Below are 23,243 nucleotides of genomic sequence, written 5' to 3'. Positions count from 1 at the left end.
TTTTTTTATGTGTAGTTCCAATACACACATAGGAAATAAATATATGTATTGCAAAATATGTGTATTTGCAATAATTTTTTGGGAGAAGTATTTCATTTTATGAATAAGTTTCAAGGGTGCCAAAATGTCCGGCCATGACTATATGACCAGACATGGCCGAAAGTTTTGCCACTTTTGAAACTGTTCCAGAAAATGAAGTATATCTTTAAGAAAATTATTGTAATGATAAATATTTTGTTATACACTTGTTATTTCATTTGTGTGTATATGAATAACACAAAAAATTTTAGAAAAAAAGGCAAATTGTACATAATTTCACCTCAAACTCATAAATAGGGGTGGCCAAATTTTTTTGCACCCTTTAAAATAAATAATTGCAATCAATCGATTCCTGTAACCATCAACAAGCTTCTTACTGTCATGATCCAGGCCGGCTTTTTCCTGCTGCTGGTTACACCCAGCTCTGGCCTGGTCACGTCAGGGGTTAACTTCCCTTGCCTTGTTCTGGATCCCAGGATGCTATATATTGCCTCTCTACCTATGGCTCAGTGCCAGTGATATTTCTGCCTTGCAGCCTGTATACTGGCTCTGGTGAGTGTTCCTGATCTGTTCTGCCTCCCAGCTACTATGTCCTGACTTGTACCCTTCCCCGTTTGTCTGTCTGTTCTGGTCCCTGATTTCCCTCTCCTGCCTGTTGTTTGTGTTTCCCTCTGCATACCTGATCTTCCAGCTTCTGATTCGGTTCTGCTTTCTGACTTTGATATTGATCCTCCCTTTTGAATTGACTTGACTTTCCTGGCTAGACTCTTACTGTTTGACTACTCTTTTGCCCCCTGGTGATTCGCCTGTTAACATTGCTAAAGTTACTCTGCTATACTTCAGCTGCCTTTCCGTTACAGTGTTTCTTTGTCTCTCTTTCACTACTCTGCTGCCACCTAGTGGGGATTACGCTGTACTGCCTCATACTAGCCTTTGTACAGCATGACACTTACATCTCCCAACTGAAATGATGGACCATGCTTCTTTAGCAAACGTCTCCAGGCTCTTATATTTGAAGGGTGTCTTCTTCCAACAGCAATTTTATTATCTTTTCACAGGTGTTCAATGGGATGTAGATCCCGGCTTATTGCTAGCCATTTAAGAACTCTACTGCGCTTTGTTTGCATCCATTTATGGGGGCTTCTTGAATATATTTGGGGTCAATGTCCTGCTGACCTACAACACAAACACAGCTTTCTGACATTGGACATTGCCTTTGGTAATCTTCAGATTTTTTGATCCCATGCATGCCTTGATTTTACGATGCCAGAGGTAGCAAAACAATGACAAAACATCTTTAAGCCTCCACCAGGTTTAACTGTGGGGACTGTGTTAATTTATTGATAGATCTCTTTCCGTTTAAGGTAAACAGTAGAATTATGTGCTTTACCAAAAAGCTCTATCTTTGCCTCATCTGTCCACAAGATGCTTTAACAGAAAAATGTTGGCTTACTCACATATATTTTGGCAAACAGCAGTCTATATTTTTTATGTCTCTGTGTCATCAGTGGGGTGCTCTTGAGTCTCCATCCATATTATTTCATTTCATTCAAACGTTGAGAGATACTTCAGGCTGACACTGATCCATCCTGAATCTTCAGCACAGCTTGTATTTTTTTGGAACATCATTGGTGCGGCATATCCGCCATCTGGGCTATTCTGCATTGCAACCTTTCACCAAATTTTCTCTGACGTCCATGTCCAGGTAGTGCTCTAGAAATGGACTTGAACCTCATGTTCAGGTATTTAAATTTTTGCCTAGCAGCATTAAATCAAATGATTGTTGGATGTGCGTTCATGTCTAATTCTCCAATTATGCCAAAACCAGTGTTAAATGCATGAACAGCTGCTGCACGGTCAACAAGCCATAAGGCTGAAGGCACTGAACTAGAACCAGTGAAAAAAAATGTTTAAAGATCTGCGCTGCTATAGACAAAAGGATCCAAGTAGTAGATTATTTAAAAGGTGGTTTAATTCTTCATGTATCAAAGTGAAACTCCACTTCTTGCTCAGGAAATGCCACTATTTCTTTGACTGTGTGGATTGAACGAGTTGTTATCTGGTGAGAAATTTATGTCAATATCACCTTTACAAATATATTTACTTTGCAAATTGGAGACATGTTCAATACACGCTGTTCCAGAAGTTCCCATTTATAATATTTAATTTGCACATTTGCTAAATATCATATTTCCAACATTAAAATGTATTGTACTATATATATATATATATATATATATATATATATATATATATATATATATATATAATTTCTGAAAACATTCATGTGTAATAACCCCCCTACTGAGAAGATGTAAATGACGTTTCTCATGATTATAATAGATTGCTATTAGTTAATACTGTGCAAATTATTCAAATTGCTTTAGTTTGAAAAGGATGATTGATTATCTATTGACTATGTGATTTGTGACATGGTACTTAAATAGGTTTTATAAACTTTATAGAATGCAATTTTATAACATGTTATTCAGTTCCAGTGCTTAATCTGCAGTTCATTAACTTCCCACTCTTAACATCTGTGAACCATTACCAGAACATGCAAAAAATCTTAATCAATATTGTATATTAACACCAAAGCAGGAAAGTAATCAGACCTAGATTGAAATGCTGCTGAGATTTTAATAGTTTTAGAGTAGCAAGTCAATAGTACATATACCTTGTAGTGACAAGTGACTTTAGCATTAGAAATTAGAGATGAGCGGAAGTTTAGGTTCGCGGGTTAAGCCCGAGTTTAGATAAGGTTCTGTTCTGTACCTCGATTTGACCCGAACTTCATAGAAAGTCAATGATTGGGCAGTTCGGATCTCCTCCCACATGCAGCCAGCCATAAGAAGAACACTTCCGGGGAAATGAGGGTGTGGTTTTTTAAATATTATTGGAGCATACTACATCCGATAATGCTGATTTTACTCCCAGTGCGAGCCATTCAAACCCTACAAGTAGTTAGCATAGGGCCAAGCACTGAGCGTACCCAAGTACAGCAATGCTCGCTCAAAATTGTTAACATGTGTTAATCACTCGGACTCTGAACTCAAACAACAATATTTTAAAGTCTGTGTTCGGTACGCACATTGAACTTAAAAGTTTGAGTCCACTCATCTCTAATAGGGATGAGCAAACATGAACAGTAAAGTTCAGGGTTCATATTGGATACTGGGTTTCTGGGTCCTGAACTCAAACACAGACTTTTAAGAAAAGCCTTCAGCTGTCAACTTTACCTTGGCTGGTTATCAAAAATAGTGGGGATCCCTCACCATTTTAAAAAATATTGAAATAAAAATTTTAAAAGAAAACAGCAGATCACCCCTATTTTTCATAACCAGCTAAGGTAAAGCAGACAGCTTGGTTCAGGTATTACCAGGCTGGGAAGGCTCATGGTTATTTGGCCCTTACCAGCCAAAAAATAGCAGCCTGCAGCCACCCCTGAAGTGTCACATCCATTAAATGTACCAATTCTGGCACTCTACCTGCCTCTTACTGATTGCTCTGGAGTGATGTCAATTGAGGCAGTACTTTTGGGGCTGATATCAGCAGTGAATTGACAGATAGCATCCAGCCCAGGGGATAGTAGAGGATAGGCGTCTATCAGACACTTTATTAATCCGGTAATTGTAGCGTTAAAAGAAACATATTCACAGGAAAAAATATTTATTTGAATATAGATTCCCCCACACTCCCTTGTTCACCAATTTGTTGAATTTAGAAAATCCTCAAAGTTCCAATCTAATCTAATTAGGGAATAAAGACTCCCCAAACCTCACTTGTTCTCCAATTTATGAATTAATAAGAAATCCTGGAAGTTCTGACATAATCCAATGGTGAAATGTCCCACGACGTCTATCAATTCCTAGGGAGCTCTGTTCTGATAACATTCTGTGAGGGAGTCTTTATTCCCAATTTGGATTATGTCAGAACTTTGAAGATGTTTTTACTCAATAAATTGATCTAGAGGGAGTGTGGGAGAGTGTATATTCAAATAAACTACTTTTTTTACAGTGTGTGTGGTTTTTTAAACTCTAGTTTATAATGGCAGTGTCTGATAAATGCCTATCTCTTACTAACCACTGAGTTTGATGCCAGCTGTCATTTCACAGCTGACATCAACCCCAAAAAATGTATTTTAAAAATTTCCTTCACACACCCATTTATGTATTTTTGCCACACTTTTTTCCAATTTTAAAAGTAATCTTGCCATATAAAACATAAAGATACAGTAGAGAGTTTTCATTTCTCTAATCTTTTAAAATGAATAACTGATAGTATCATATGCTTCTTGTAATTACTATACAAAATATTTATCAATAATTTACTTAAGGGCCTGCAATAGACATTTTTTTATGTGACTGATCAATGTGATACTTTAGTAAGGGTTCATTCTGACAAACTTATTAAACATCTTGTTTGCTGTCCATATGGAAAGCTAATGGCATTTGAATAGCACACTGACCAATGCAAGTCCATATGGCAGCATATGAAGGTTTTTAAACAGTCCAATGGTAAAAGTGTAAAGATTTACAGCATGACTTATTTTGATTTGTGTTTTGGATCAGACTCACCCATCAAAAAGGCTTGTTCAAAAAAACATATAAAACATCTTTGTGTTGTCCGTATGCAAAACTGATAGCATACACACAGTACACTGATGATTACAAGTTAAAAAAGCACTCCCATCAAAATTTTTATCCTCTTAATATATTGCAAATATAGTATCATAATATATAGCATTCTATACTTACAATGCCAGCAAATAGAAAAACAATGGCACATACCAATGAAGATCCAGATACGTTCTTTATTTCATCCAACGGTGCAGGTAAAAAGCGGGAGGAGAGCTGGGTGCGGGTCCCCTCAGGACGACGGCCATTTCGTGCCCAAAAGCCCTTCTATCGGTCCATCTATTTGCTGGCTTTATGAGAAAACTCATCTGTTCAACGAGCACCCACGGCCAGTCTACCTCCTGGAACGACTTGAACTAACTGGCTCCTTGCTGACATCAGTGCGAGACACAGCGCGGTGGTGCAGGACCACTTCTTTTTATTGTTTGTGCTATACTTACAATGGCTCATTTTTACCTTTTATCCAGTTAATTCTTCTATTTTCCATTAGGTCCATGACATGAGATGATTAAAAATAGACCAGCTGAATCCTTCTCTGCTCTATGTAATAATGTATGATATATGTATTTCCCATTTATATTATAACTATAAAGATAAAACACTGTAGTTGACCTTAATTATTTATTAAAATATTAATGTAAAGCAGGGGTCATATAGGTGGACAAAATGTAAAAGCGTGATACAGACGGTATGCATTTCCCATGGCTACATTGTATTTTTAATTATTAGAAACTGTATTTGAACTTTATAATTTTTTATTTATTAAAATTATTGATTTAAAAAATGGTGCCTTAGGGATATTGTGAAACATACAAACATATAATTTACAAAGGTAAAAAACTGACAAGTATGGCTTATGGATTGCCCATGGTGGACAATATGGATGAAAATTTATCTTTTTTTCTCTATGTAAAACAGATAATTTTGCATGACTTTACCTAGGGCTACATTCTTAAGACGAATATTTGTTGAGTTTTTACCTATTAGGTAAAGTAGGCCAATTAAATTTTCTTCATATAATTGTTAAGGTTGTTTTGTTCATAAATTTTTATGACATTTTGGATACTGTGGCTTTAGTTTCTTTTTAATATATCATGTTTTATCTAAACCTGCTTTGTTTTTGAAACAACTTTTCTTTGACAATATTTTATTGATACAGTCAAGGATGTAAGTACAATATATGAAGGGTTTCCAATCACACCCAGGCCATAGAGCCTAGGGAGCTCAAAAAGTCACTTTGGACTATGTAAAAGACCAAAGTTAATTTGAACTTTTGTATTGAGACTAGAGTTGAGCGGATCGGCTATAATCCGGGTCTGACGGATCCGGATTGGGTTGCCGCTGAAGTCCGGATGAGAGAGAGAGAGAGAAAGAGAGAGAGAGAAAGATATCCGGGTCCGCTCAACACTAATTAAGACCCATGAGCTTCAAGTTGCGCCATTGATACAGTCATGTATTGATCACATTTGTCTCTTTTATATTTAGTGCAATTCCATGATAAAAATCCTCATATGAAGCTCAGCATACCAAACATTCATGTCAAGAGAAATGTACATGTTTTGGACTTCAAACAACCATCGTAGGTCACTGCGTGAAAATGGCAAAGTATTTATAAGATTTCTTTAAATCCCGTCCCATTTTCTGGTGCTGTAAGATGCTGTGTTTTTGGCTCAGCCAAAATATGCAACATTAGCAACTCCCTAAAGCCTCATTCTGGGAACATAGTCATAATTTTCAACATACAGATTCCTTTCAGTAGTTCAGTAAAGGTGTAATGAGGTCTAAGAGAAGAATGCAGCATAGTCCATATGCTGTAAATAACTTCACTTTCTTGTATCTCTTTGGTATCTGTTTGTAGTAAGAAATTGACTGTAGTGTATGCAAACTTTTTTCATCCCTTGTCCCCAACACTGTTTTGAATACTACATACTACCTAGAAGGGCTTTAATTACTGTCTATTGAGGTTATTGTCTATGATTTGTGGTTCTTCCAATAACGCAAAGTTGTCAAGCTCATGAAATAGTAAAATATGCCCAAAGCGATAAGGACCCAATTTATCATTTACATGCCAGTATTGATTAATAATACACTGGAGTAACACATCTACTGTACCTCTTAATGAACTTAGCATGTTTTTAAACTGTTAGGTGCCCCTCATTGACTGGAGTACATTTTTATTTAAATCAATGTTATCTTTGTGGCATAAGTAATGATAAATTTTGGTGCCCATTCTTAGTCATGCCTCTTTCATGCTAAACTCTTCCCATTTTTCAGAAAGGTGGTAGAGCTGGCAGGGACTAACTCAAAAATGGCACAACTAGGAGGTGCACAAAATATTTATGACAATTAAAATAAGTTACCTCTGGAATCCTACTGAAATTGCTTGATGAATAAAGTCCTATATCTAGCTACCAAGTTTAAAGGGAATCTGCCTGCATAGGATGACTGTTCAAACCAAGTACAAGTGCTTGGTGCATCGTGGCGTGGCCAAACATTTAGGTGCACTTTGCAACTTGATTTTTTTCCATGTACCTCTTCCAGTCTTTGGTTCTAAGAAACCAAAGCTGTCAATCAACTAAGGGCCGTTTCACACATCTTGCATGTTGCCGGATTGGCGGATCCGGCACACTCCAGTACAGTGTATACAGTACAATGGCATTGCGGCAACCTCCGGTCACATGCTGTCATGTGACCGGAGCATGTGACCGGAGCTTGCCACAATGCCACTGTACAGTATTAACACTGTACTGGAGTGTGTCGGGTCCGTCAATCCAGCGAAATGCCGGATCTGTGAAACGGCCCTAAGAGGGAAGGATGGAGATGTAGTGAAAACAAACTGGTGGGAAGATATATTTAATTGGACCCGCCATGATGCACCAAGCGCCTGTACTTGGCTTGAACAGTCATTGAGTGCGTACCATTTTTAACTATGTCCTGTATGAGGAGGTAAAATAAATTCAATTTCTAATGTTGTCTTTCAGTGGAATACTGGAAATGAATTAAAAAAAAAATCTGCGCATTTAGAAAAAATACATTTGCAAATGAATATGTTGAACTTGTTCCGTTTTTTAACACTTGCTGTTTAGCTCATGTTCAACAAGAAAAAAAAAACTTAATGAAAAAACAAACAAACCTTGTCAAAGAAGTCTGCTGAATGCCAGCAATGTTTTCTATTCTCAAAAATACAAGTCACTGTTCTTTTTATGAGCTAGTCTCTGTGTATTTATAACAACATCTGATATAATCCCCAGGTGTGAAAGCAGCAAATAATACATTTTTCTGCACTATTTCTTTTCTCATCTGTATATATACAGTCAGGGCCAGAAATATTTGGACAGTGACACAAGTTTTGTTATTTTAGCTGTTTACAAAAACATGTTCAGAAGTACAATTATATATATAATATGGGCTGCACACTCCCAGCTGCAATATGAGAGTTTTCACATCCAAATCGGAGAAAGGGTTTAGGAATCATAGCTCTGTAATGCATAGCCTCCTCTTTTTCAACGGACCAAAATTAATTGGACAAGGGACTCTAAGGGCTGCAATTAACTCTGAAGGTGTCTCCCTCGTTAACCTGTAATCAATGAAGTAGTTAAAAGGTCTGGGGTTGATTACAGGTGTGTGGTTTTGCATTCGGAAGCTGTTGCTGTGACCAGACAGCATGCGGTCTAAGGAACTCTCAATTGAGGTGAAGCAGAACATCCTGAGGCTGAAAAAAAAGAAAAAAATCCATCAGAGAGATAGCAGACATGCTTGGAGTAGCAAAATCAACAGTCGGGTACATTCTGAGAAAAAAGGAATTGACTGGTGAGCTTGGGAACTCAAAAAGGCCTGGGCGTCCACGGATGACAACAGTGGTGGATGATCGCCGCATACTTTCTTTGGTGAAGAAGAACCCGTTCACAACATCAACTGAAGTCCAGAACACTCTCAGTGAAGTAGGTGTATCTGTCTCTAAGTCAACAGTAAAGAGAAGACTCCATGAAAGTAAATACAAAGGGTTCACATCTAGATGCAAACCATTCATCAATTCCAAAAATAGACAGGCTAGAGTTAAGTTTGCTGAAAAACACCTCATGAAGCCAGCTCAGTTCTGGAAAAGTATTCTATGGACAGATGAGACAAAGATCAACCTGTACCAGAATGATGGGAAGAAAAAAGTTTGGAGAAGAAAGGGAACGGCACATGATCCAAGGCACACCACATCCTCTGTAAAACATGGTGGAGGCAACGTGATGGCATGGGCATGCATGGCTTTCAATGGCACTGGGTCACTTGTGTTTTGTGATGACATAACAGCAGACAAGAGTAGCCAGATGAATTCTGAAGTGTACCGGGATATACTTTCAGCCCAGATTCAGCCAAATGCCGCAAAGTTGATCGGACGGCGCTTCATAGTACAGATGGACAATGACCCCAAGCATACAGCCAAAGCTACCCAGGAGTTCATGAGTGCAAAAAAGTGGAACATTCTACAATGGCCAAGTCAATCACCAGATCTTAACCCAATTGAGCATGCATTTCACTTGCTCAAATCCAGACTTACGACGGAAAGACCCACAAACAAGCAAAACCTGAAGGCTGCGGCTGTAAAGTCCTGGAAAAGCATTAAGAAGGAGGAAACCCAGCGTTTGGTGATGTCCATGGGTTCCAGACTTAAGGAAGTGATTGCCTCCAAAGGATTCGCAACAAAATATTGAAAATAAAAATATTTTGTTTGGGTTTGGTTTATTTGTCCAATTACTTTTGACCTCCTAAAATGTGGAGTGTTTGTAAAGAAATGTGTACAATACCTACAATTTCTATCAGATATTTTTGTTCAAACCTTCAAATTAAACGTTACAATCTGCACTTGAATTCTGTTGTAGAGGTTTCATTTCAAATCCAATGTGGTGGCATGCAGAGCCCAACTCGCGAAATTGTGTCACTGTCCAAATATTTCTGGACCTAACTGTATATATATATATATATATATATATAAATATATATATATAAAAAGAAGAAAATATATACTGTATACATATATATATATATATATATATATATATATATATATATATATATATATATATATATATAATATATATATATATATATATATATATATATATATATATACATATATACACACACACCGTATTTTTCGGACTATAAGACGCACCGGACCATAAGACGCACCCTGGTTTTAGAGGAGGAAAATGGGAAAATAAAATTTTAAGCAAAAAATGTGGTCATGACACACTGTTATGGGGCGAGGATCTGCTGCTACCATTGTTATGGGGGTGATGTCCCCAAATTCTCTACTACAGTACCCCATCCTGATAATGATCCTCCTGCCTTGTATATGTACCCCATCCTGGTATATGCCCTTATCCTGCTATATACTGGCATCCTGCTAAATGCCCCCATCCTGCTATATGCCCGCATCCTGCTATATTCCCCCATCCTGATATATATTGCCATCCTGATATATACTGCAATCCTGATATATACTGCCATCCTTGTATATGCCCTTATCCTGCTATATACTCTCATCCTGCTATATGGCCTATATCCTGCATCACACAAAAAAAAAATATACTCACCTTTCCTCGCTCCATGCAGCATTGCTCCTCCCCCTGTCTGTGGCGGCAGCAGCGCCGCTGATCTTTGTGGAGCCATCACCGGTAACTTCCCTGCAGCACCGCTCGTCCTCCCGTCTGCCGGTCAGCTGACCTGCGTGACTAGAGGCGCGCACAGCGATGATGTTATCGCTGTGGTCATCGCTCTCTACACAGATCAGCTGACCGGCAGACTAGAGGAGATCACAATGCTGCACGAAAGTGGCTAGTGAGAGTACCATACTTATTCACTTCCTCCCCACGCTGATAATGATGCGCGGGCAGCAGTGAATACAGCCGCATATGATCACTAAAGGCTGTAGTTGCCAGGGGTGATCATGGCCGCCTGTTTACTATGTGTGCACCCCCCGCCCATCATCAAACCCACCTGTCAGTGCTGGCTTCAGTGCTGAGAGATGATTGCGGGAGGATGGGCGTACATATGTAATGAGCGAGCCCACGTGGTCAAAGCAGGTGCTGCTGCAGCCTGCTCGAGCCGCCGATGACCCGCTCCACCGCAGCACCCTCATTCCCGGCCGCAGCCCTATAGTCAGACCATAAGACGCACCCCCACTTACCCCCAACATATGGTGGGAAAAATGTGGGTCTTATGGTCCGAAAAATACAGTATATATATGTATATATATATATATATATATATATATATATATACAGTTAGGTCCAGAAATATTTGGACAGTGACACAATTTTCGCGAGTTGGGCTCTGCATGCCACCACATTGGATTTGAAATGAAATCTCTACAACAGAATTCAAGTGCAGATTGTAACGTTTAATTTGAAGGTTTGAACAAAAATATCTGATAGAAATTGTAGGAATTGTACACATTTCTTTACAAACACTCCACATTTTAGGAGGTCAAAAGTAATTGGACAAATAAACCAAACCCAAACAAAATATTTTTATTTTCAATATTTTGTTGCGAATCCTTTGGAGGCAATCACTGCCTTAAGTCTGGAACCCATGGACATCACCAAACGCTCGATTTCCTCCTTAATGCTTCGCCAGGCTTTTACAGCCGCAGCCTTCAGGTCTTGCTTGTTTGTGGGTCTTTCTGTCTTAAGTCTGGATTTGAGCAAGTGAAATGCATGCTCAATTGGGTTAAGATCTGGTGATTGACTTGGCCATTGCAGAATGTTCCACTGTTTTGCACTCATGAACTCCTGGGTAGCTTTGGCTGTATGCTTGGGGTCATTGTCCATCTGTACTATGAAGCGCCGTCCGATCAACTTTGCGGCATTTGGCTGAATCTGTGCTGAAAGTATATCTCGGTACACTTCAGAATTCATCTGGCTACTCTTGTCTGCTGTTATGTCATCAATAAACACAAGTGACCCAGTGCCATTGAAAGCCATGCATGCCCATGCCATCACGTTGCCTCCACCATGTTTTACAGAGGATGTGGTGTGCCTTGGATCATGTGCCGTTCCCTTTCTTCTCCAAACTTTTTTCTTCCCATCATTCTGGTACAGGTTGATCTTTGTCTCATCTGTCCATAGAATACTTTTCCAGAACTGAGCTGGCTTCATGAGGTGTTTTTCTGCAAATTTAACTCTGGCCTGTCTATTTTTGGAATTGATGAATGGTTTGCATCTAGATGTGAACCCTTTGTATTTACTTTCATGGAGTCTTCTCTTTACTGTTGACTTAGAGACAGATACACCTACTTCACTGAGAGTGTTCTGGACTTCAGTTGATGTTGTGAACGGGTTCTTCTTCACCAAAGAAAGTATGAGGCGATCATCCACCACTGTTTTCATCCGTGGACGCCCAGGCCTTTTTGAGTTCCCAAGCTCACCAGTCAATTCCTTTTTTCTCAGAATGTACCCGACTGTTGATTTTGCTACTCCAAGCATGTCTGCTATCTCTCTGATGGATTTTTTCTTTTTTTCAGCCTCAGGATGTTCTGCTTCACCTCAATTGAGAGTTCCTTAGACCGCATGTTGTCTGGTCACAGCAACAGCTTCCAAATGCAAAACCACACACCTGTAATCAACCCCAGACCTTTTAACTACTTCATTGATTACAGGTTAACGAGGAAGACGACTTCAGAGTTAATTGCAGCCCTTAGAGTCCCTTGTCCAATTACTTTTGGTCCCTTGAAAAAGAGGGGGCTATGCATTACAGAGCTATGATTCCTAAACCCTTTCTTCGATTTGGATGTGAAAACTCTCATATTGCAGCTGGGAGTGTGCACTTTCAGCCCATATTATATATATAATTGTATTTCTGAACATGTTTTTGTAAACAGCTAAAATAACAAAACTTGTGTCACTGTCCAAATATTTCTGGACCTAACTGTATATATTATATAAATACAGTATATGTGTGTGTATATATATATATATATATATATATATATATATATATATATATAGTAAAGTCTTATGTATAACTGAGGAATTCTCACTAATAGGCGATTTTCAGTCCTGATTGCGATTAGAAGAAATGCATCATTGTGACCATGTGCACATAGTATTATATTGGAAGTCTATGGCTCAATTTCATCTGATTTTGCCACAATTCTAGTGTATAGCTGTTGCAATTTATTTTGGGCGCCTTATTGTTGTAAGAAGATTTTGCAATTTTTGGTAAGTTATAATTTATTTTTCTGGCAGTGTTTCTCAGCAGCTAAAGTATGCACCAAGAGACACCCATCTCTTAATTAATTTGACACATCATATTGTAGTACACACAGTTTTCATTAGAGGTCTGGGCCCCAAATTTACAAGACTGGCTTTTCTTTTGATAGCGTATTGAGAGATGTGCATGAATAAGATGCACCAAAATCACTAAGAGGCGCATGTGATATAATGAATTTGATGTACCTTGTCAGTGAAATGCGGCTCCATAAACCTCACTGAAAATGTTACATCTGTATAGAGATGAGCGGTTCCATTGAGGCTCGGTTCACCGGCAGCAAATGAGCCTAGATACACAGGCTCGAACTTGATTCGAACCCCGGATCAAGTCACTGATTGGCAGTTTTAGTCTTCACCCACATACAGCCAGCTATAAGAGGAATACTTCCAGGGGATGGTGGGTGAGCTTTTTCAAACTTTTTTTGTTGCCCACTACAACCGAGCACACTGTTGTTACCCCCAGTGTGTGCCATTCAAACACTACACGCAACTCGCACAGGGCTGAACACCAAGTGTACCTGAGCACAGCGATGCTCGCACGAGTTTTGTTTACACGTACAGCATCCGATCCATGTACCCGAACTTTAATATTAAAATTTGGTGTTCGGTTCGAAAACCAAACCTCATGTTCGCTCATTTCAACTTCTGCTGTCATCCCCTGTTCTTCCTCAAATCTTCCTCAACTCTGCCAAAAAAGTAATGTAAAAATGTAAAAAGTTGATTGATTGTTTTGAAAAACTTCACATTATGCAAAATTTAGAAACTTTTCATAGTGTTTTACACCACAATATTTTTTGTAAACAACATTGAATTGAAGCTTATGTCTTGTAAGGAGTTGACACAAAATATTTATGGGATCCAAAAATAATCCAAATATCATGCATGTGAATCCTATGGGAAATGTATGCCTGCATAAGAAAAAACAAACAAAAAAACCAAGATTATAGAAAACAGTAGCTTGCTACCTTTTTTTGGGGGAATTTTGCAATAAACATCTCCTCCAAGCATTGCAATTGCCTGTAAATACTATGTGGCACAAATCCGAATACCAGCTGTGAATCTCTACTGAAATCATGTAATGATTAAATATCATCTGTACCATGCAGCTCTGGCATTTGTGAACAGTTTGTATTTGGACCCCGCAGCTATAAAATATGGAAGCTTGAATTCTTTTTGGAATACAATATTGATAGATTCAGCTTTTTTTAGTTTGCAAATTTTCATTCCATCATGATGGTTAAAATGTGTGCAGTTTTTTAAGTGGGCTGACTCAAGGTATTGTATTGTCTGCTTTCACTATGCACTTCATCTGTTTCTTCGTTTAGCTGTTATTTCTTGTTGACTGTTTTTCGTCTTTAAAGATCCTTTATACTGAATGAAGTAAAATGTGCAGCCATAAGCAAAATATATTTACAAACACATTCAAGTGAATTTAAAGAGCTAATAAACATATTAAAGAAAGTAAAAAAAAATGTAATTTAAATTCTAGAAATATAGCTATGTATAAAAATGATACTGTACATCAAACATTTTTGAAATCTCAACCTGTGATCATCATAAAAATAAATTTGCAAAGTAAATATTACTGAACAAATGATGCTGATTTACTTGAACACACACTGGCATTAGCATAACTGCATTATGCATTTGTTGGCTACAGAATGCCTTCGTATACCTTCCTTTTTATATTGTGGGATGCATGTTTATGGAAAGCACAAGAAATAGCAATGATTTCATTGGAATTGCTACATCTGCATACATAAACACATGTTTTCAAAGCACCAGAAAAGCTACAGCAGGATTATTTTATTTTTTTTTATTCAAACAATGTTATATTGAAACTGTGCTTTCCATTACAATTGTCCACATGGGCAAGAATATTCTAATATAAAGTTCATTTTTCCTAAGCGTAATAATATATTAAAATATAAAGTACAAAAGAAGTAGCAAATTGTTCAAGCATTTATTGCCAAAATTCGGCTATAGCTATTTGAACCATCACAAATTTTTGTGGAACTTAAAGGTCGCACAAATATTTTTGACTTTTGTGCTTGTCTGAGACCAATTTGGCAACTTTTTATAAATGTGTGGGTTTAAAGTACAGCAAGGCTTGGTCAAGGATGCTCAACAAGTTATCGATAAATTACACCACACAAGTGGCATAAATTACACCAGAAATATATTTTAGAATATTCAGCAATTGAAATGAGGAAATTTATTAAGATTACTTTCCCATGATAAGCTTTTGGTGAGTTTTTGATGTTGCAAGTATTGATGAGCAAGTTTCGAAATACTCAGATTTGCGATACTCGTAACAAGTACTGTCTAATGCTCGCGTATGCATTCCGAATAGCATGTGCAATGCAAGTCAATGGGGAAAAACTCGCAATGTAACGAGTAATTTGAATGCTGTACTATTCGCTACTTACATGAATAGTACAGAATTCGGGTTACTCATTACATTGCGAGTTTTTCCCCATTGACTTGCATTGTACACACTATTTGAAATGCATACGCGAGTATTAGACAGTACTCATTACAAGTATCGCGATTCCGAGTATTTTGAAACTCGCTCATCATTAGTTGAACACTTTCTGCACCTATATTGTATATTAATTTATTTTATTTTCATTCCTTTTTTGTATGTGTTTTTTTAACTTGCATTTTTATCGGATTATTGAGGTTGCAGTTTTTGTTCTCTGTTTGGTATTTTAAGCTTTAAATAAAGCTGCGTTGTTTTTCAAACTTTCGGTTATTTGTCTTGAAAAATTTTATGTTCATAGGTGCAGATTACATATGTTTTTTTATGCGTTTCCAGTGTGAAAATGCACTTAAAATGTTTTGTGCATTTCATACCTGTGGATTTTCCCCATCTAATGCAAGTCTATGGGGAAAATCTTCACAGAAATCTCAGCGTAGCTACAAGAGAAATTAACATGCTAAGGATTTCAAAAACAGTTTATGCAAAAAAGAAGCACAGATGAAATGAGATTTCTAGAAATCCCATCCACTTTGCTGGGACTGTAAAACTGTGCAGCATAAAAAACTCACCACAAGCGCCTTCCGGGAACGTAACCTAAAATGCAGATTTTTTTGAAGCAGCAAAAATACGCAACATAAAAAACTCACCAAAAACTAATCCAAATGACAAAGCCTTAAAGGGAGACTGTCACCAGGTTTTTGCCACCTAATCTAAGTACAGCAAAATGTAGGAGCAGAGATCCTGATGCCATGGGTGTTTCACTGCCTGGGTTGTTAACATAGTTTTGATAAAATCACGGCTTAACACTAGAAGTCCCAGAGAAGGGTCATGTAACATTTCTACCTTTGGAATGGGGGGAGCTCGAAATTTCTGGGACTTCTAGTGTTAATAGCAGTATATTATCATTGGAAGACTACTTGCTGTCAGAAAGTCCTGTATGTTCATGAGCTCTGTATCAGTGCTAGATCTGCAGCAGAGAAAAAAAATGATTTTATCAAAATTACAGCAAACAGCTCAGTAAGTGACACATCACTGGAGTCAGGGTCTCTGTCTCTACCTTATGCTGCTCTCAGATGGGGGAGCAAAAACTTGGTGACAGATTCCCTTTAAGAGGTGCATTTCTTTTATTTAATTCTGCACATGATACTTCACTTCACGGTAGCAGGATTTCCGGATCTCCAGTGCTGGCCTGAATTTGTGGTGTGGCTGAGCTGTTCTGAGGACCTTTATGCTTGGAACCTTTGATCATGTTGGACTCTTATCCTTATAGGGCCTCCTAATGATCCATACTCAATAGGGAGTCACGTCGATGCATGTGTTGTTACATATAGTGACCGCTGTTCATCTGGAGGACTATTGTACATCTGTGTCCACATTACAGCAGTGGAGATTGCTCCAAGTGGCTCCCTGAATATACCAGCTCAGGATGATGCCCTCATATAAGGACTCTTGAAACATCTCTTCTGGGGAAGCTCAACATATAGATTTGGAGTCAATTGATTTATCCGTCTGCATTTAGCTGTTGTCCTCTAGCGGTTATTTGCTCTTTTGTGCCTCCCCACCTCTATATTCACCCTGTACCTTTGGGTCTCTGTGAGGGAGGAAGTATTAACGGTTATACAGGGCTGTATTCATACTACATCTCTGTGGTTATTCTAAGGTGGGCTTTACACGCTACGACATCGCTAGCAATTGCTAGCGATTGCTAGCAATATCGAGCGTGTAAACACCCTCCCTTTGTCGTGTGTGCGATATCGTGTGATCGCTGCCGCAGCGAACATTATCGCTGTGGCAGTGTCACATGCACTTACCTGGTTGGCATCATTGCTGTGACTGCCGAACAATCCCTCCCTCAAGGGGGAGGGACATTCGGCATCACAGCGACGTCACTGCGACGTCACGAAGCGGCCAGCCAATCAAAGCGGAGGGGCGGAGATGAGCGGGACGTAACATCCCGCCCACCTTTCTCCTTCCGCATTGCGGCCGGCGGCAGGTAAGAGGACGTTCTTCGCTCCTGCGGTGTCAAACACAGCGATGTGTGCTGCCGCAGGAGCGCCAAACCACATCGATAATTAACCATTACCGATTTTTGGTTTTGGGACGACCTCTCCATGGTGAACGATTTTCACCATTTTTGAGGTCGCTTGAGGTCGCTTAAGGTCGCTGGTAAGTGTCACACGCTGCGATATCGTTAATGACGCCGGATGTGCGGCACTAACAACGTGACCCCGACGATAATTCATTAACGATATCGTAGCGTGTAAAGCTCCCTTTAGTCTTATTGTCCTATTGTTGTGACAACAAACCCTTTCCCTTCTTGTACCTATGGTCATGTTTTTCAAATATTTTTGTGTGTCTATATATTTTGGTCTGTTTATTGTCAGGTTTATTCCTGCTTTTTTTTTTTAAATGTCTTTAATAAAATGTTGTACTTTTATGGGAATTTGTTTAAACCCTGATGAAAAGAGCCCTGAAGTGAAATAGTTATTCATGCCTGTGTGATCTGTACACCTTATCTTATCTTGTTTGGATGGAATCTAATTTTGGCATTTTCTAAAAATACTTTTTCTTTTCCCAGGGTCCTTGTACAACTCTGTCTCCAGTCCAGCTTTTGTAGTCTCCTCCCCCTTCCTCATTTTTCCCTTGGGGGTCTTTTTCTTAGCATTTTATGCATGTTTGTCTGTGAATATATACAAGTAAATTGATGAAATTATTTATGTTTTTTTTATATATACCACATTTTTTCTTGTTGGTAGTATTTTATATGTATTTTCCACTTTTCTATGCATAGTTGTATTATGAATATTTAACCTCAAATTTCTTTACAGCTCTCTTTTTCTTTTCACTGTGCACTTTTTGGTATCACATTTTCTTTGGTATATTTCACTTGCACTTGTTTTTTCACACACTATTATTATTATTATTTTTACATACATTTTTTCACTTTTTACACACATTTTTTTGGTTGTCTGCTATCTGCCCGAAAATATTCGGACTGCTACCAGCTTCCTCTTATCACTCTTTTTGGTATTTTTATATGGATGTCCGGTATGCATGTGGTTAAATGTGGTATGTTTGATTGATAATTTATGATATATAAGCATTTTTAGTGATTATATATTCTTTCTGTGTGATATGTGTATCTTTGGCCATTTGTGGCTATGTACTTATGTGTAGGACATGCATTTTTCCAGCTATATTATAAAATATGGGGATATATATGATATGATATTGGAGATTTTCCTTTCCTTCTTTTTCCCCTTGTGGCGATATTATTGTGATTACTGTTGTCATAGATACCTCTGGGTCTCCTTTTTCTTGAACAAATCTTTTCTTGAGCATATTGCTACTTCTCTGAATGTTTTCTATCTATAAAGCCTATTTTGGTGATGACGTACGTCACAGCATGGAGATTCCGGATATGACGAATCGGACTTTGGAACGGCTGAGTGTTTGCAAAATTCACCTTGGTGATGATGCGCGTCACGGTATCGGCTCCCGGATATGACGTGCCGGACTTCTGGATTGCAATCACAAAGTTGTTTTCAAGATTACTATGACAACCGCATGACTCACGAGGGGGGATTTACCGGAAATGACGATACGGACATTGTTTGTGTAATTGCACACATGCTGCCTCTTCGGATATAGCTGCCTATAAATAGGCACCCTGGGATTCCTGATTTATCACTCCTGGACGAAGCACACGAGCTGCGAAACGCGCGTCAGTGTTGGTGGGGGTTGCTACACTGATACCACTTGTTCCACCTGGTAATATGATGTTATGATGCATGTTTTATAAGTTTTTACTACATAGCCTCTTTACCTTTTCTATATTACCTTCTATGTATGATACACTTGTATCCTTTTTTGGCTATGTTATTCACTGACAAACATGCATAGATATAAAACTGATACATTGTTTACAAATTTGTGTGGTATATGGTGGTGCCATTAGTTACCACTGGTGTTGTACCCCCATGTGTTTATATTTCATCCGTCACCTGGGCGGTTCCATTTTTTTGATGTGTTTTTAACCCATTTTGTGAATAAAGGTTACCCTTTTAATTATTTTTTGCTTGCTAAATTATTGGTGGTCATTTTGTCATACAAGCAAAGTTTCGTATTAGTTTTGTGGCATTGGTGTCATATTTTGATTCTGTCTTTTTTAGACTTTTTCCACATATACGTTATGGATTACAGGAGCAGAGATGCTTCATGGTCTGCCAAGATCAAAAATGTATTTTCAAATGGAGCCCCCCAGGAGCAGGGTTCAGTACAGAAGGCCGCATTAAAACGGACTCTCAAACAATTGTTAAGCCGCCGCACGAGACTCTGGTGGAACAGGGTTTCCCTGGAGAATTATTTATTACAAGACCTGATACCAAGAGGACTTCGGGTACAAGTTTTTCCCTCTTTCCCGATTAATGACATTGAGTTTAAAAATAAATGGGAACTGGCTAGTATAGCGTGTTCTAGAACCTTTATGGGTTTATTGATTGAGATGGATGGTCGGACATTGGAAAGCCTGGGAGGGGAGATTGATGAGGTGCAGAAGAAATTACAGGCTGAATGTTCATCAGAAGAGATGGAGTCATTTAACAAAGAGCTTGATGACTGCTCTAATGAATGGGAGAAGCAGATCTCATCCACTAAGTCTAAAAAATTTCAACGTGATGTTCAGGATAAAGAACAGAATAAAATGTTCAGATGGAGCCATCAAAAAAGCCAGACGGAGAAACCGGAATCTGTAGGCACTTCCATCAGTGATTCAAGCAGTGTGGCTTCTAGTTCTACATCTACGTATACAGAACGTTTTCAACCATATAATACTCGCTATCAAAATGGGAGGAAGCGTAAACAAGTGGGATATGAAGATTCCTCCTCGTATAAAACTTTGAAGGTAATCAATCTGTCTGATGTCACTCTTACACCTGCACAACTCTCCATTTTGCAAAAGGGCTTGTCCTTTTCTCCCTCTTCAGGGTTTGACCAATTTTCGGCGCACAAAGATATACAATTGTTCGCTCGAAAACTGGTTTTCAAGAAACTTTTTGACAATGATAAAAGTAACCTCTTTTCCTCTGATGCAGAAAGGGAAGCACTTCAAGCATTAGAAGATCTGGCTGAGGAATCGGAGGGGACGAATCAAGGTAAATTCCCCCAACATTTGCTTCCCAAATCTAAAAAGTTCCCTCCCATATCACTATATCCGGAGATTGATCTTTTTGTTAAACTTGTTTCTCGGGATCTTAAAAACATCCCATTGACTATTAAGTATGACAATCTGGATGGTAATGAGCGAAGGGCACTTAAGGAACTCTCGAACTTGAAGGATGTAATCATCAAACCCTCGGACAAAGGGGGCAATGTTGTCTTGTGGCCTCGCAATCAATATGAGAGGGAGATGTTTAAGCAGTTGAGAAATACATCGTGCTATAAAAAATTGACTTACAACCCCCTCTCTAAATTCCAACAGGAATTGGACACATTGTTGAATGAAGCGATGGAGAATGGTGTACTATCTAGCAAGCAAAGGAATGGATTGTGGATCTTGGAGCCAATGGTGGCAAGTATATACTTACTCCCCAAAATACATAAAGATCCGATTACACCTCCAGGGCGGCCCATTGTGTCGGGCATTAACAACTTTTGTGAGCCCCTGTGCAATTTGATTGATCACTACCTTAAACCTCTAGTTGAGGTCCTTCCCTCTCATATTAAGGACACCAATGAGGCCCTCCGAAAAATGAATGGGATCCAGATGGAGGAGGACATGTGGCTCGTCACTTGTGACGTTGAGTCACTGTACACATCCATCAGGCATGAAGATGGTTTGGAGGCATGTGAGTTATTTCTTAAATCCAGTGGTCTTGCCGTTCCCCTGTGTGATTTTCTCTTGCAAGCGTTGAGGTTTATTTTGACTCACAATTTTTTCCTCTTCAAGGATGCGTTCTTCCTACAGCTCCAGGGCACAGCAATGGGGGCGGCCTGTGCGCCCTCATATGCAAATTTGTTCCTGGGGCTGTGGGAACGACAAATTTTCCAGACAGATACAACAAGATTCAGCGATAATGTTGCATTTTGGGGCAGATATATTGACGACGTGCTCATGATCTGGCAGGGGTCGGCAATTGATTTGGATATATTCATGACGGAACTAAATAATAACAACAGAAATATCAAACTTACGTATCAATACAGTAAGAAGAGAATTGAATTCTTGGACATTCTGTTTGAAATTGATGAACATGGTTTCATCCAAACCGACCTCTACAGAAAGAGCACGTCTGTTAATGCTGTATTACACGCGACTTCTCAACATCCGAGACACCTTGTTGCCAATATTCCTAAGGGCCAGTTCTTACGAGCTAGACGTATTTGCTCGAGAGAGGATACCTTTGAGAAACAGGCTAAGGATTTATGTTCCCGTTTTAGGGAACGTGGTTATAACAAGGACACGATTTGTAAAGCATATAGAAGCGCGTTCACTAAGAAGAGGAAGGATCTACTTCAATACAAGACCAAGAAAGATTGCAATTTTTCCAAGGTACGTTGTATTTTGGATTATAATTCACGAAGTGATGAATTTAGGAAAGTGTTGGAAAAACATTGGTCCATTCTTCTTTTGGACAAGACAATTGCCAAACACATTGATCATCACCCATCAATTACATATAGGAGATCCAAAAACCTTCGTGATACCCTAGTACGGAGCCACTATCATGAAATTTCACCAGGTATAAAATTCTTTGGTTCCAAGGGTACAAAGTGGGGGTGTACCTCATGTGGGAAATGTGTGGCATGTAGGAACATCTGTACAAGTGACACTTTTGAGGATTCAAGCCATCAAAGAGTATACAACATCACTCATACCATCTGCTGCACAACAAAAGCAGTAATATATCAGGCAACTTGCCCGTGTAATCTTTTTTATGTGGGCATGACGACACGTGAGCTGAGACGCCGCATCCGGGAACATGTCCTTGACATAGAAAATGCTCAACAGGAAGAAGATCTTAATAAACTGAAAACAATCCCACGACATTTCAAGCTGGTCCATGGGTGTGACAGCTCTGTATTTTTGGCCAAAGGCATTGATAGGGTGTTGATAGGAGAAAGAGGTGGGGATTGGAAACGGTTGGTGGCACAAAGGGAAGCAATGTGGATTTACAGGCTTAACACTCTCATCCCCAATGGTCTTAATGACCATAATTCGTTTGTCCCATTTCTCCCTGTATAGAGGTGTTTTTACCTCTGCGGGGTGGTTTCCCTATGTTCTGGGTCTTTTTCCTCTCTCCCCTAAACAAAAGTGGGGTGGGGGATTATGTTGTCTTGTTATGCGGTTTTTCATGCGGCTTTTATTGGGTGTGGTTTTTTTATGTGGTCTTCTGTATCTTTTATTATTTTATTGTGTTTTTATTTATTTTTTATCTTGTTTGGATGGAATCTAATTTTGGTATTTTCTAAAAATACTTTTTCTTTTCCCAGGGTCCTTGTACAACTCTGTCTCCAGTCCAGCTTTTGTAGTCTCCTCCCCCTTCCCCATTTTTCCCTTGGGGGGTCTTTTTCTTAGCATTTTATGCATGTTTGTCTGTGAATATATACAAGTAAATTGATGAAATTATTTATGGGTTTTTTTATATATACCACATTTTTTCTTGTTGGTAGTATTTTATATGTATTTTCCACTTTTCTATGCATAGTTGTATTATGAATATTTAACCTCAATTTTCTTTACAGCTCTCTTTTTCTTTTCACTGTGCACTTTTTGGTATCACATTTTCTTTGGTATATTTCACTTGCACGTGTTTTTTCACA

Source organism: Anomaloglossus baeobatrachus, chromosome 6 (genome assembly GCF_048569485.1).
Source record: "Anomaloglossus baeobatrachus isolate aAnoBae1 chromosome 6, aAnoBae1.hap1, whole genome shotgun sequence".
NCBI lineage: Eukaryota > Metazoa > Chordata > Amphibia > Anura > Aromobatidae > Anomaloglossus > Anomaloglossus baeobatrachus.
Note: the sequence above shows the minus strand (reverse complement) of the source record.